This window comes from Neomonachus schauinslandi, chromosome 2, assembly GCF_002201575.2.
Source record: "Neomonachus schauinslandi chromosome 2, ASM220157v2, whole genome shotgun sequence".
NCBI lineage: Eukaryota > Metazoa > Chordata > Mammalia > Carnivora > Phocidae > Neomonachus > Neomonachus schauinslandi.
The window spans coordinates 83,132,413-83,146,754 of record NC_058404.1 but is presented as its reverse complement, the minus strand read 5'-3'; the positions used below and the strand labels follow the sequence as shown (position 1 = coordinate 83,146,754).

Genomic DNA, 14,342 nt, shown 5'->3' with positions numbered 1-14,342 from the left:
GGAGTCCTACATGGGGCTCAATCCCAGGACCCTGGGATCATGACCTAAGCCAAAGGCAGAAGCTTAACTGGCTGAACCACCCAGGCACCCTGAGGTCTTGTTTTTTAATGAGCTTTTTTTAAGTTCTTAAAACCTAAATATAAACTGCTTGTAGAAAGTTGAATTACTTTTATTCCCTTTTAAATTTTTTTTTAAAGATTTTATTTATTTATTTGACAGAGAGAGACACAGCAAGAGAGGGAACACAAGCAGGGGGAGAGGGAGAGGGAGAAGCAGTCTCCCCACTGAGCAGGGAACCTGATGCGGGGCTCGATCCCAGGACCCTGGGATCATGACCTGAGCCGAAGGCAGATGCTTAACGACTGAGCCACCCAGGCGCCCCCCTTTTAAATTTTTTCTTAGAGACAGAGAGAGCACATGCACACATGCAAGCGGTGGGGAGGGAGGGGCAGAGGGAGAGAGAGAGAATCTCCAGCAGACTTCCCGCTGAGTGCAGAGCCCATTCATCACACGGCTTGCTCTCATGACCATGAGATCATTACCTGAGCTGAAATCAAGCCCTGTAATTAAAAATTTTAACCAAAAAAAAAAAATTAGCTAACTTGGATATATTTGAATAAATATATCTATTAAAGATACTTGGTCACCTGCCCCTATCCAAGATGAAAGTAGATAGTTTCCTTGGTTATATTTAGAGCTAAAATCAGGTCCTAAATAATCATTCTGGGTATAGGACATAATAACAGGAAAATAATTATATTAGTGGTTATCAATATTTTTAATACTATGCTTTTATAACATATTTTGTGTCTTTTTTCCTATCCAATCCCACTTAATTCTCACTACAAATCTATGGGATACTGCATGGAGCACTAGGTATTATACAAAAACAATGAATCATGGAACACTACATCAAAAACTAATGATGTAATGTATGGTGATAAACATAACATAATAAAAAAAAAACAAAATCAAATCTATGGGATAGTTATTATTATCTGTACTTACTAGATGAGAAAACAGACTCAGATAGATTAAAATGACTTCCCCCAAATCACTATGGTCTAGATTTCGAAGAACAAAGACCTACACCTGGTCTTTTTAATAAACGCAACAGTCTTTTCAATGCAAAACAACTGTGTCTAATGCTAGAATATATGCAGCCAGAATCAAAAACATGCATGTGACAGAAAGTTGCTATTCCTACTTTGATGGATCCAGAGCTCTTCTATATTGGGCCTCTCCTCAATACCTCACCCAGACTATCTGATGAGAGCCTTATAATATCAAATAATTGCTCAAATAATTGCTACCTTTTTATCCAAAATCATAGGATTTGGGTAGTGATTTTAAATTTCCCAACATGTATTTTCCTACCTAGAGCACTTCAGATCTTGCATTGGGTAGTATTCATATTATCAAATTTAATATTTAAGGCATACTACTTTTAGTCAAGCTCCAAAATATATCTTTTACATTATTATTGAACTGCTATAAAAGCTCAGTATCTCTATACATGGTTTTACTGTAAGCCATCTCAAATCATTTTTGGAAGTATTCAGGGAATAAATTATGAATAAATAAGTATAAGTACATAAATAAAAAATATCAAGTTTCTGCCAACAAAAGAAAACTTGAGTCCAGATTTTGTATCATTTTTATTCATAGAATGTTGAAGTAACACTTTTATAACCAAAAATTGTCTTTTCTTTCTACTGAATACAATAGATTACTTAAAAACTTATACCTATTACTCTCTCTATACTTTTCACCATGTTTGTGGAGATAAGATGACCAACCATCCCATTTGCTCTAGTCTCTCCTGATTTTAGTCCTGAAACTCTTCAGTCCCAAACAAATGAAAATGCTGGTCATCCTACAATTGAGCACAGAAATAGTTAAACTAAAGGTTTTTGAAGGTGCCTTCTTGAACTAAGGCTGTATTTTTCAGTGAATTTTTATCATTTTTATTATAATTAATGTTTCTGTGCTGGAAGCAGATTATAATTTCTTTCCTATATACTGTCTGCACTAGTCTATTTTTTCTCTCACATATTCTTTCTTAGCATCATATCACCCAGGAGATTTTGACAGGGAAATTTCAACAATTGGTAGAAAAAGTCTCTTGAGGCTTTGAGAGGATTTTCATCACTGCTAGTGCATTGTTGCTTCAAGCATTCAACTAAAAAGAAATATATAAACCTAGGAAATTAGAAAATCTTAACAGAAGCAAATTATAAGCTCTTCTCTTACTGTCATTTGTTGTTGAGCTCAATGATCTAGCCTATGAAATGAAAAGTGGATGTTACTAGAATCTGACTTGGTGACCCATCCATGGGCGAGCTCTTGCAATTTTAGGCAGTGAAATGAACATAGTTCTCACCAAACCCTAATACTTGTAGCTCGTATGTAATTTACATGCAAAATTCCACCATACAGAATTGTCCTTGGAAATAATAAAACTGGAATTGGAAGTATAGATGAGCAGGCCTGAAGACCCCAAGCACACACATAATACTTCTACTTATCTATTTGTAGCTTCCTGAGACACATCACCAGCAGAAGTAAGATCCATTAGCCTGAGATAAATAAGTCTCCCCTTCAAGAAAACCTGGAGGACTCAAGTTAGTAAAAGCAAGACTTTCTCTTCTGAATGATCCCAATAAACAAATTGTTTAACATACCATGATCAATGCAAGAGAGCTGGAATATATAGCTATGAAGCACTTAAGAAACTCATAAACTGTGTGTATGAAAATACTTCCAGATTTCCATTCTAAAAATCTGTATAACTGGAGTATAGACACAGATGAATAAGCTATAGCTTCAGGCTACTTATCCAACCTTGCCACCTTATTGTAATGGACCAAAATTGATGATCTTAGAGGTAATAATTGGATTTGACAACTGGAAACCAAATACCAAACTGAGAAATGTTTGCTGCCTTGTATGCTGTTGGTATACAAAGTAATACATATTTTTGGACAATTTTATGACATCTCATTAGTAAGCTGTTGAGGAAGTTGCACTATTATTCATATTGATGTTTTAAATATTTATACGAAACGTATCTTCTTGGGATAATTTAAGTAACATGATTTAAACTAAATAAATGTTTAGAACAAGGTTCTAGTCCAGTAATGGGGAAGAGAAGCTTTCAGACCTCCTGGGTCCCTCCCTCCAGGAACAAAGAGATGTCATTAGGCCAATGGCATCTCTTTGTCAACTCATATGAACATGAATGAGCAAAGCTAATGTGGACCCATGGTGCATAAGATAGGCTGTATTATTCCTTGGTCAGTTTGAAGAGTGAAACATGAGAAAGGAAAGTATTTCGGCAAAATAACTGATGTCTAACATAAGCCCTTACATATAAGCATGAAAAATTACCCAAATCAAAACTTTACTGAGAGACACACCAGGTTCCTGGATAAGAAGACTAAATCTTGTAAATTTGCCAATTCTCTTCAATTTCATTTAGATACTCAACAAAACTTCAATTAAAACTCCAAAACTATTTTGGGGAAAGCTTACCAAATATTCTAAAATGAGTCTGGAAGAAATATCAGTGAGAATCTTAAAAGCTACACATAAACACAGAAAAAAAAATCAACAAGAAGAGGGTATTAGTCTTAACAGATATTAAGCAGATAAAAACATTTAAACCTGTGTGATATTAATAAAAGAATTGACAGAAAACTAGACTAAGTATACCAGAACCAGAGACCCACTATGAAGGAGTATGTATGCTTACCTCTACAATAAGACAATATATGATATGATGTGATAGAATGACAAATAAATGGGGAATGAATGGATTATTCAGAAACTGCTGCTGGAAAATACGTAACTATTTTTAGGGATAAGTCAACTTAAGTCTTATCTCACACCATATACCATCACAGTGTTGGATGGACTCAAGAGAAAAAAACCCATTGAAGAACTGGATGTAAATTGTTTTAAGGGAAGGATAATTCAGGGAAATTTTAATCTGTTCTATGAATGAGAAAGTATTTTCTAAGCAAAACAAGCAACAGCAGAAATATGACATTCAACTTCACTAGACACATGTTTTCGACTTTTATATGTTAAAGAAAATAAGAAAACAGTATAGATGACATAAGTGACAAAGAAACAGGGCTCCTAAATCATAAAGGACACTAAAACTGATGAAAACCAAGGTCCCAATACACAAACTGGCTAAAGGTAGGAATTCATATAAAAAAATAAAGTATAAATGAAAATAAGCATTTCAAAAATGTTCAGCCTCACCTAATCAAACAATAGTACAGGAAGAAGGTAGTACTTTAAAGCCTAGATTTAAAATAAAATCAACCACAGGCCAGGACCTACCACTTCTTAGTTGCCTGACCTTGGATAAGTCACTTCACCTCTCAAAAAATAAGTTTCCTACTTTAAAATGGGATGATAATATTGTTCTCCTCTTAAAGTTGTTGTAAAGATGAAATGAGATAATATAAACGTCTTTCATGATGAATGGCCTGTAAGAGATGCTCAGTAAGTGTTATTGTTGTGATTATTGATCATGATATTGATGGTGTTGTTAACAATCATCTTCACCTTTCCCAATAACAAGATTAAAAAAAATAATATCCCTCAGTACTGGTGAGGCTGGAGATATGACTTATGTACTCCCAGGGAGAATGGAAATGGGTGCAATCGTTCTGGAAAGCAATTTGGCAATAGGTATAAGAAGTTTTTAAAAAGCTCATACCCTTTATCCAGTAAACTACTTCTAGAAATCAGTCCTAAGAAAACAGTGAAAAATATAGACAAGGAATACCAGAAAATGAGGTCATACAGGAAATATTCATCACCGTGTAATAACAGTAAACGAGGGGGGTGGGCAGTAATGTAAAAGTCTAAGTTGAGAGAATAAACAAATGATAATGATCCATAGCCCTAACTAACAGATAGCAATTAAAAAATGATAGAAAAATAGTTTATAGGCATGGAAAAGGTGATTTTCTTTTGTATTCATTGCAGTAAACCAGAACAGAGCCTAGCACAGTATCTGGCACATACTACCTGGCACATTGCTCAATCAAATTCTAAACTGAATTTAACAACAGAATTCTAAGTGGGAAAAAAAAACAGATCACTCATTTTCACACACACACACACACACAGGTTAATCTCAACTTTTGTAAAAGAGTCACAGGAAATCCTAGAAAGAAATACGATTAAATGTTAACAATACTGTCTTCAGGTGATTTTTTTTTTTTTTTCTGACTCTTTATACTTGTCTCTACTTGCCAAATTTTTTTCAATGGAGATTTTTTACATTTATAATCAAGGGGGAAAATGAGTAGGGGAAAAAAAAAAAGGAAATAAAGAATCCCAGAAATCACCTAGAAGCCAACTGGCTCAATTATTTCTCATTACACTATTCTAATGTACCATTCTTCACTCCCACCTGAATATAAGATGAGAAATGAAAATATGAAGAGCATGAATAAATTGGGAGGCAGCCTTAAAACATAGTCCAGGAAAGAAAACATTATAGTAAATTTCAAAAATAAAGACAAATAGCATGTGTCTAATATTAAGAAAAGTATACAGGGGATTTTCTCCCCATATAATTTATACATATGAAGAATATGGCATGGCATATAAACCCTTGCAATACAAATTACTTGTTTTCTCTACAATGGAATTATATTTTCTCTTAGACACATAATGTCACAAAGATTTACACAGTGGTTACTATCAATTTTTTGAAATCTGAAAGAATTCTATTTATTTAAAATTCTAACTCTACACAAAATCTATCAGGTATATTTTAGGATATCCATGATATTCTCAAAGGAGAGGACCAATTTCTCAGATTCCCATATTCTGAAACACACTCACCAGGGATAATTAGCCCTAGAAAGTGAAGTGCCATGTTACCTGGAGCACAAAATCACCCAGAGGTATAACCTCTGGGCCACTGGCTAAGCTCATTCACTGAAAGGCCAGTTTCCAGGACTGGGTGATTTAAATTCATACTTCTGCAAAACTACAGATTACTATATGTCACGTACCTTTAATATGAATGGTGAAATCTTGACTCATGCAAACTGAATTCTTGCATGCCAAGGGTCTGCTCTATGTCTGCCTCTTTTAGAAGTAAAAGTTTAAATAAGAGAACTGTGGTGATAAGGTATGCAGACAACATTTGTCTTAATCCAAGAAGCCCAATGTAGTCATTGGTTTATTAAGTATGTACTAACCACCTAACATGTTTAAGGAACATTGCTACATACTTCTTGTGATTAAAAATATATATGAGATAGAACCTTAATTGAAATACATTCCCTAATTATATAAAGTCTGCCATATTTTCCAGAAACAAAGTCAAGAGCTTAATTTACCTAATGCCAAGATTTCAGACTTTTTAAGTGAAATATGTAGTGTTTTAACTGCAACCATTATTTTTTAAATTGTCCTTCATACAATACCTATTTTTTGTTTTTATGGGTTTTTTGTTTGTTTTTGTTTTTTTAAAGATTCCATCTATTTATTTGACAGAGAGACACAGCGAGAGAGGGAACACAAGCAGGGGGAGTGGGAGAGGGAGAAGCAGGACTCCCGCCGAGCAGAGAACCGGATGTGGAGCTCGATCCCAGGACCCTGGGATCATGACCTGAGCCGAAGGGACTGAGTCACCCAGGCCCCCCTACAATACCTATTTTTTGTAAATAACTACTTCACAAAGGTATTTCCTTTGATATAATTTCTAGGATTTGATTTCAGAAACTCAAGGGAGGGGAAAAGCAAGTGGGACTGGATGACACAAGAATAGCTATGATTTGACAATTGTTAAAGGTGGCTGGAGGTACATGGGAGTTTGTTATATTATTCTATTGTTCTATTACATTTGAAATGTTATGTAGTAAAAAGTTTTTTTTTAAAGAAGTATATTTCTTAATTATGTCAATTTATGTTGATTAACTTTTCCCTTGGTGTCCATTTCCACAGCAGCCATGTCCAGTAAATATGGCTGAAACGCCTACCAAATTGATCCTGAGGAACTTCCAACCAGGTAGCTAAACAATGCAGAGGTCCCATTCTGGTGCACCGATGATGGAATAAATTGATTAACTCTGCCAAGACCCATAATTTAATCATTTAGCCAAAGACAGAGATACATACATCTAGATTAACCAAGAAAAATGGTGTAGATAAACTTCAGCTGTCCTAATAACCAGTAAATTGTAATGCTACGTAACTAATCCAATTTGGTCATTGTGATGGCCAGGCCATCACTCTTACAGAGGATATTACGGGATCTGCTGAAGCATCAGTAAGACAATCTGCACTTTTTTTTTTTTTTTGCATTGTCCCAACGGCAATGAGCTAGAGAAAAAATAACAATCATAGCCTTCAACCTGCTAGGAAAAAAAATGTTTTTGCTCAGCTTGTGTAGTGAGAGGATTAAGATTAAAATACAAACAGTTAATATGATGTCTACTTTAGAATGGCCCTATGGTTTCTTTCCTATCATGTTCACTTAATTTTCCCTTTCCTTTTCTCCTATTCCATCATAAGCAGAATTCTGGCATATTTAATTCAATTAATTCCTAACAATCCCTCATGTAAGCAGACCCCACATAAAACAGAGTATGTTAAATATTACAATCAAATCTTTAAAGTCTTACAAACAATAGATCTTCTAAATATGCTGCTAAAGGTTTAGCTGCCTGTTTATTTCAAATAATTTCATTAACACATTCACAATATAAATAAATTCTGTTTAAAAGAAAAGCTTTAATAATGAATATACTGCAGTTAAAAATGACACAAGGCTACTAAGCATTGCACACTGCCACCTAGTGCTAAATGTCTTTTTAACTCTAAATGCACAATGAATGTCTTCAAGAAAGTGGAAATGCTCGATTTTAAAGCAAATTTATCTAGAAAGATAGATTTGAAACATAGTTATTTGTAATTAATTCAATATAAGAAGGCTAATAAAAATAAATGAAATTACACATACCAGAAAATCAGCCCTGTCTCTCATAAATTTACGTAAGAAAGATCTGATTAGATTAGTAAATATAAAAAGCTACAGGTTTTGTTAATGAAGACATGAAATGTTTGGGGGTTTTTGTTACTTTTTAATACTGTTCATCCAGTATGCAACATATTCTATTATGAATGTGATGTATGCTGACGATCTAAGTGGAATATGTGTTTAGCTGGCAAGTCTGACATACAAAGAAGTTTGAAAAGGCATCATAGGATGTTAAAAATCACTAATGATACTTGCAAGCTTTCTTAAGGACATAGCTCTAATCTCACCTCATCTACAGGTTATAATTTCCATTTCAGATGCCACTGGTTTTTAGTTCTACTTTATTTTCCCAGAGGTGAATAATTTTTTGTGTGTTTCAGTTGTGCTAATTGCTAGAGGTCATCTCTGATCAGTTTGGTCTACTTAATACACATAACTACCTATTTTAAGAACTGAAGTGAAAAGTGAAAGACTCGTATTTCGGTCAATTAAGTTTTTCATAGTGAAAAATAATAAGAGGGTTTCTTTAAACCATTTTACTTAACTTTTTCAAAATCACACTTGTTTTTGAGAAACATAAAAATCTCAGGTTCTCCTAAAGTACTTAAAGTTTATAAATAAAAGATATATTAAAAACAATATATGGAAATTTTTAAGAATTCTATTTTTAGCTTGATCTCAGAAGATACTTTTCAATGTTGTCGTTACTCCAATAATTCAAAATCAGCATGAGTATTAAGGCTGCCTGTATATCCTATAAACTTTTCCATCCTTGGAAATGTGGACAATAGAGAACATCATTCAGTGATTTCAGCATTAGGCTGTTGCATTGTTTCATTTTAATAACCAGACAGGCATGGAAAAATAGATAGATGATAGACAAATGCATGTAAAGAAACAAAGAAGGGAGAAAGCGAGAGAAAGAGGAGGGAAGGAGAAAGAATTTTTCCTTTAAGGGAAGGGTTACCTCCATCCCCTTGAAATCACTAATTTAGATAATTCCCAAAGGAATCTTTGATCAAAGCCACATGATCTAGAAAACTTCTCAGGATTTCCTTTAATCAGCTTAACCAAATGACTACTGCCAAGTCTATTTCACTTAGTTCTATTAAGGCTACTTTGAGGCCTTCACCACATAATCAAGACACCTAGTTGATAAGGCTGCCCAAGGCAGAAGAAAGATTTACTCTAAACATCGCAATTTAAGAAACTCAGGTTGGAAAATATGATTTAAGAACACATATTATATTGAAATCCAACTCTTCACACTATGTTGGGATTACATCTATCATGACATCTCAATGTTTAGTAAAATTAGAGTAAAAAAATCTAAAATTGTAACTCCTAGATATTCCACTGGCCTTATGGTATATCATCTATAACAAGATAATTCCAGGAAGTAAGATAGTGGTTACAACTATGCCTGATATAAGAAAAACCACTGCAATTGCAGATATATACACAACATAGTTACTATATTATATTATATTATATTATATTATATGTTATATTACCATAAAACTCCATAAACATTTCTAAAATTCTCCTATTAATTTACAAGGTAGTGAAAATGTATAAAGTGAAGGAACTAACAAGTCTTGATTCAAATGACAACTGTGCCTGAGACTCTGAAGACTCAGAGAATTTTCTCACACATCTTAGTGTGTTTTCTAGATATATATACTGCATTTAAAGTTTTGGAAAACAAACACTGTGTATTTGCACACACACACAAAATGCGATTGTAGCATCATCATTTGGATTTACCTAAAAATAAATGTTTAAGCTGAAATTATTTATCTAATAGCCTCATTTATTAAGCGCAAATATGGAAGTATGTATGAGTGTGTCCTAAGGGGGTCTATAATCAATAATTTCTATCTCAACATAAAAAAAAAGTAGTAACAAAATGGCCTATGAAGCAAATTCCCTAGGGCTTTAGAAAGATAGGAAATGCTGAAAAATTAGAGTAGAAAATACAGAAGAGAAAGACACAGCTTTGAACTGAATGTTAACACTTAACTTGAGATTATTTAAAACAGAACATTTCTATTAGAATACCCATGGTTATGAAAAACAACTTATTCCACGAAGATTACAAAAATTATGATATTTGTATGTCTAATATTAGTACTGGCTGGGATTGCACACTGTGAAATAAGAAAATGTAACAGATAATCAGTAAGCATTTCACTCACTAATTATGATTTCATAATTTTTTTAACTTTGTATTCTCAGATGTCGGATACTTACCTGGAAACTGACATCCACTTGGTTGCTAAGAGATACACATCAGTTTGCATTTTTTTCTGTGTCTTTAGGAGAATTGCTCTCTTGGGTTTTACCTCAAAGTAGTAAAAGTTCACTCTGTTACCCATGTGGGGACTTATATTACTTGTACTAAAAGAAACTCCCAAATCTCAGAAAAGAAATGAATTACTCTCAACTTGCACAATTTAAAACAAATATCTGGTTTTTTCCCCAAGCTTAATGAGTTTCCATTTCATGCAACTAAAATATAATAGCATTGTTCTACAATCAAATTTAACAGATTAGTTTATGAGTCTTTTCACAAAAATCTTATGATAAATGAAGTCATTCAGTCAACTGGTACTCCCAAAGTAAAGCTCAAATCCAACATTTCAAAAGTATTTTCTGCCTATAACTTTGACTATGTGCTTCTTTGAACAACAGGGGGACAAGACCAAACTTGATCTGTGTTTTCTTATGCTTTATGGAAAGATCAAAAGCAAAACACAGTTATAAATATGTGCATTCTAACTGGTCATTAGTTTATCACAAATAATATTGATTTGCCTAATCAAAGAGAATATTCTTCCAAAATAAGACCCATATTTCAATCAGCAGCACGTTTCTTAGTGACACTGAACATTTAGACTCTCTTCACATGTAAATTTCATAACCTTTCAAGGACAATCTTCTATATCACATTTTAAAGAAATATGCTGAAAAAGCATTCCATTGCAGTAACATTTTACATTGCTATAAATGTAAGAGGTTTAATTTTTAACACCCGTGTACTTATCACAGAGCCATTGATCATTTACTCTGACTTATTATCAATGTTTTACTGGAGTATATGGAAAAGGAACACAAGATAAGGTGTTTCTCTGTCTACTAAGTGAGACAAGGCCCACTTGCCCGGTCCCCTTTTTACTCAACTTCTTGCACACCGTCAGCCAGCTGCGATCTTGGTGATTCCTTGTACCTCATATGCTGCTTTAGCAGTAAGTCAGTTTACTATGGACCCGTTAAGAAAATTCCTGTTACAAGCAAGGTCTTTGAAATGTAGTTTTACACCAATGAAAGGGCTATCTAGTGCCCATCTTGAGGGGAAAAGAGATGAATTTATCCTCTGTCTTCTGGGCTTTTACTGATTTATAAACTCACACCTTTATAAACAAGTTCTGTCACAGAGAGGAAGGAGATATGCAAACTGTAACACCTGGAAACATAAAATGTAATGACCTCAAATAACACATCTCAGAAAGAGGGGGCGGGGGAAACCGGGTTCCAGAGAAGAAGAAAAAAAAAAAAAAAGAGGCAAAGGAGCGAATCTGCACCATTAAACAACAACAACAACAGGAGTAATAGAAAACCCTCCCGGGTTTTTCCAGTAAGTTTTGTGCAGGGGCAGCAACAACCTAATCAATATGCACATCCTCACCCTCATAAAACCTCCTGTCCCCAGACAGAAACTGCGGGTCCCTCTCCACCGTGTCCTCGGGGGGCAGAAACCACCACTCAAAAGGGAGATTTCAGAGGCGTAGTGAGGGGCAAAAACAGGTATGTGTAGCTCCAGCATCCTCATCTTCCTCCCAGCTACAAGCCTGAAAGTCCGCCTAGGAACCAGCCCTGGCTCCTAGACACCCTTCCGCCTGGGCCCTCCCTGCCAGGGGGGCGCGAGAGGTTGCGGAGCCCGCTGCGCAGTTTTCGGACTCCAAACAATGACCCCTCCACCACCACCCTCGCTCCCCGTGCCTTCACCCCAGGCCCTCGCTTTCTAACCCCTTTCAGCGAGACCTCGTTGGGGTAGGACAAGGGATGCTCCTCGGCCAAGAGGAGACGTGACGGGCTTCTCTGCCGGAATGAGTTGCTGGGGGTCGGGTGGGGGTGGTCATGGAGAGGGGCTCTTTAGGAAAACCCAGGACATGGGGCAACTGAAACCTTAGTACCAGTCACCCTCGCTCCCACCCCCACCCCACCCCTTGCCTTAAAGCCGACTTCTCCTGAGGCTGGCGGCGGCAGCGTGGCGCGGCCGGGACGGGGATGAGAGAGAACCCCGGGGCCACCACGGCCTCTCTAAAGGGACTGCGCAGGTGGGCGCAGACCTGGAAAGTCAGCGAAGCCAGAGCTCAGTTACCCCGGGCCCAGAGAGTGTGAGCGTGAGCGAGAGGGTAAACCCGCGCGCTCGCCGGGCCGAGGGGTGCTCGGCAGCAGGGCAAGCGCGGTGACAGGGGTACCCCGACCACCAAGGAGAGACAGCTCACCCACCCCGGAGGCGACAGGGCTGGAGGAGCTATCGGGGCTGCGAGACTGGGAAACTTAATGCAAAACAGACAGCTTCCTCCGCCAGGACGTGCCCCCGCGCGCTCAGACCCGCTCCAACGCCTCCCGAATCACCCACCATCACCCACACCACCCTGCAAAAATCCCCACCGAGCCCTCGGATCCCGGGCGGGTAATTACCTCTCCCGGAGGCGGAGTGGGGGGCGGCAGCAGCAGCAGACACTTTTAGCCTGACTTTCCTGCGTTCGCTCCGGAGCGTGTGCGCGCCGAGCAGGAGCTGTAACCTGCTATTTATAGACCGGAGCCTCAGCACCCGGGGCTGAGAAGCAGGAGGAAGCGAGCAGGCGGCGGCGGCGGCGGCGCAGGGCGCGGGCCGCGGCTCCCCGAGGCGCCCGCCGCTCCCTCAGGCGCCCGGCTCAGGCCGCGCTCGCCGCTCGCTCCCCGCCCTCCCGCCCGCCCGCGGCGCGCGCCCCGGAGAAGTTGTCACCAGCGCGGCCGCCTCTCCGGCTGCTCACACGCCCCCTGGCACAATTGCTACTTTCTCCCCCTACCCCCACCCTCCCTGCTCCTCTTCCTCCTCCTCCGCCCGTTCCAAGCGGTCTCCTCCCAATGTCACCAGCGGCCCAATAGGGGCGGCGGCGGCAGCGCCAGTCTCGTAACTGGCGCAGCTCGCTTCCCGCTACTGATGGAGTGGAGTTGGTACCCCGGCCGCCCAGCCCTAAATGACCCAAACACGCTTGCTCCGTGAGCTGACACCCTGCACCCCGACCCTCTGCAAGCGGGGACGGTCGCCCAGCCTGGGCTGGGGGGAGCACAGCTGCAGAGTGGAGGTGAGGGGTGACCCGGAGCCGCCCCGCTGAAACGGGGGCCGGAAAAACCACAAGGTTCTCTAACGGGCGGGAGGAGGTGCCCCAGACCCCGGCCACTGGCGGCGTCGGCGCAGGCTGGGGGTGAGCGAGAGTGGGAGGCGGTGTTCCCCGTGCCCCGGACTTCAGCCTGCCACCACCCTGGGACCCGTCTCTCTTGCCACTCCTACGCCTTGGCCCCGGGTAGAGGTCTGGCGAGGGAGACCTGGGCACTGACTGGGCCTCCAGCTCAGCGCAGCCCACCGCCACCCACCGCCAGCCCCCACGTCGCGGCGGGTGCCTAAGGCCGAGCTGCTCCTAACCGCCTCTGGCAGCCCGAGTGCGTGGGGACAGATCTGCACTCTGCGTGTTTGGGGTGTCAAGAAAACAGGGTACGTAATCACGCAGTCTGAACGGAGACTAAAACTCCCCCACTTCCTAGCCAACAAGCCCACAGTGGAAGGCACGCAGCCTGTTATTCCGGGCTGTGGGGTGTGGGGCAAATGATTCTCTCCATCTGCGCCTTACAGGTGCCACCTGGCGGTTCTCTTGCAGAGGTTTTATCTGAACTGCTCAAAGGTAATGGGAAGGCTGGTAAGGCCGAGCTCCAGTCCACTCAGGCATCCTCAGCCTCTCCCTTCCCTAAGGGCGCTTTAAATTCACAATAGGAGTGAGAAAGCTAGTACACATCAGTTACATTTGCCATGCAGGAATCCCGAAGTTAGGATGGTGAAGTCGATTTGGGTTAAGTCAGCACTTGGAGTTACACAAAGTGGGAAGCTATAGCTGCCCCCAGCTGTCACCCCTGCTGTCATTTCCTGCATCTAGACAACCATTCACTCCACAAACATTTAACTGCCACCAGGTTATAAGCTTTATCTATGAGAACAGAGACTTTGGTGTTTTGTTTGTCTGTCTGTTTTTCCATCACTTTTCCTCAGAGCTTG

At 39.4% G+C, this 14,342-nt stretch overlaps 1 long non-coding RNA gene across 1 annotated transcript in view; it reads right to left on the bottom strand.

Annotated features, from left to right (window-relative positions):
* Window positions 1-12,815, bottom strand: part of LOC110571211 — a 305,087-nt gene extending 292,272 nt beyond the window's left edge. The window contains exon 1 of the long non-coding RNA XR_002479774.1: window positions 12,731-12,815. This is a non-coding gene — a long non-coding RNA (uncharacterized LOC110571211). The remainder of the gene's footprint in view (window positions 1-12,730) is intronic.
* Window positions 12,816-14,342: the final 1,527 nt, after the last annotated feature.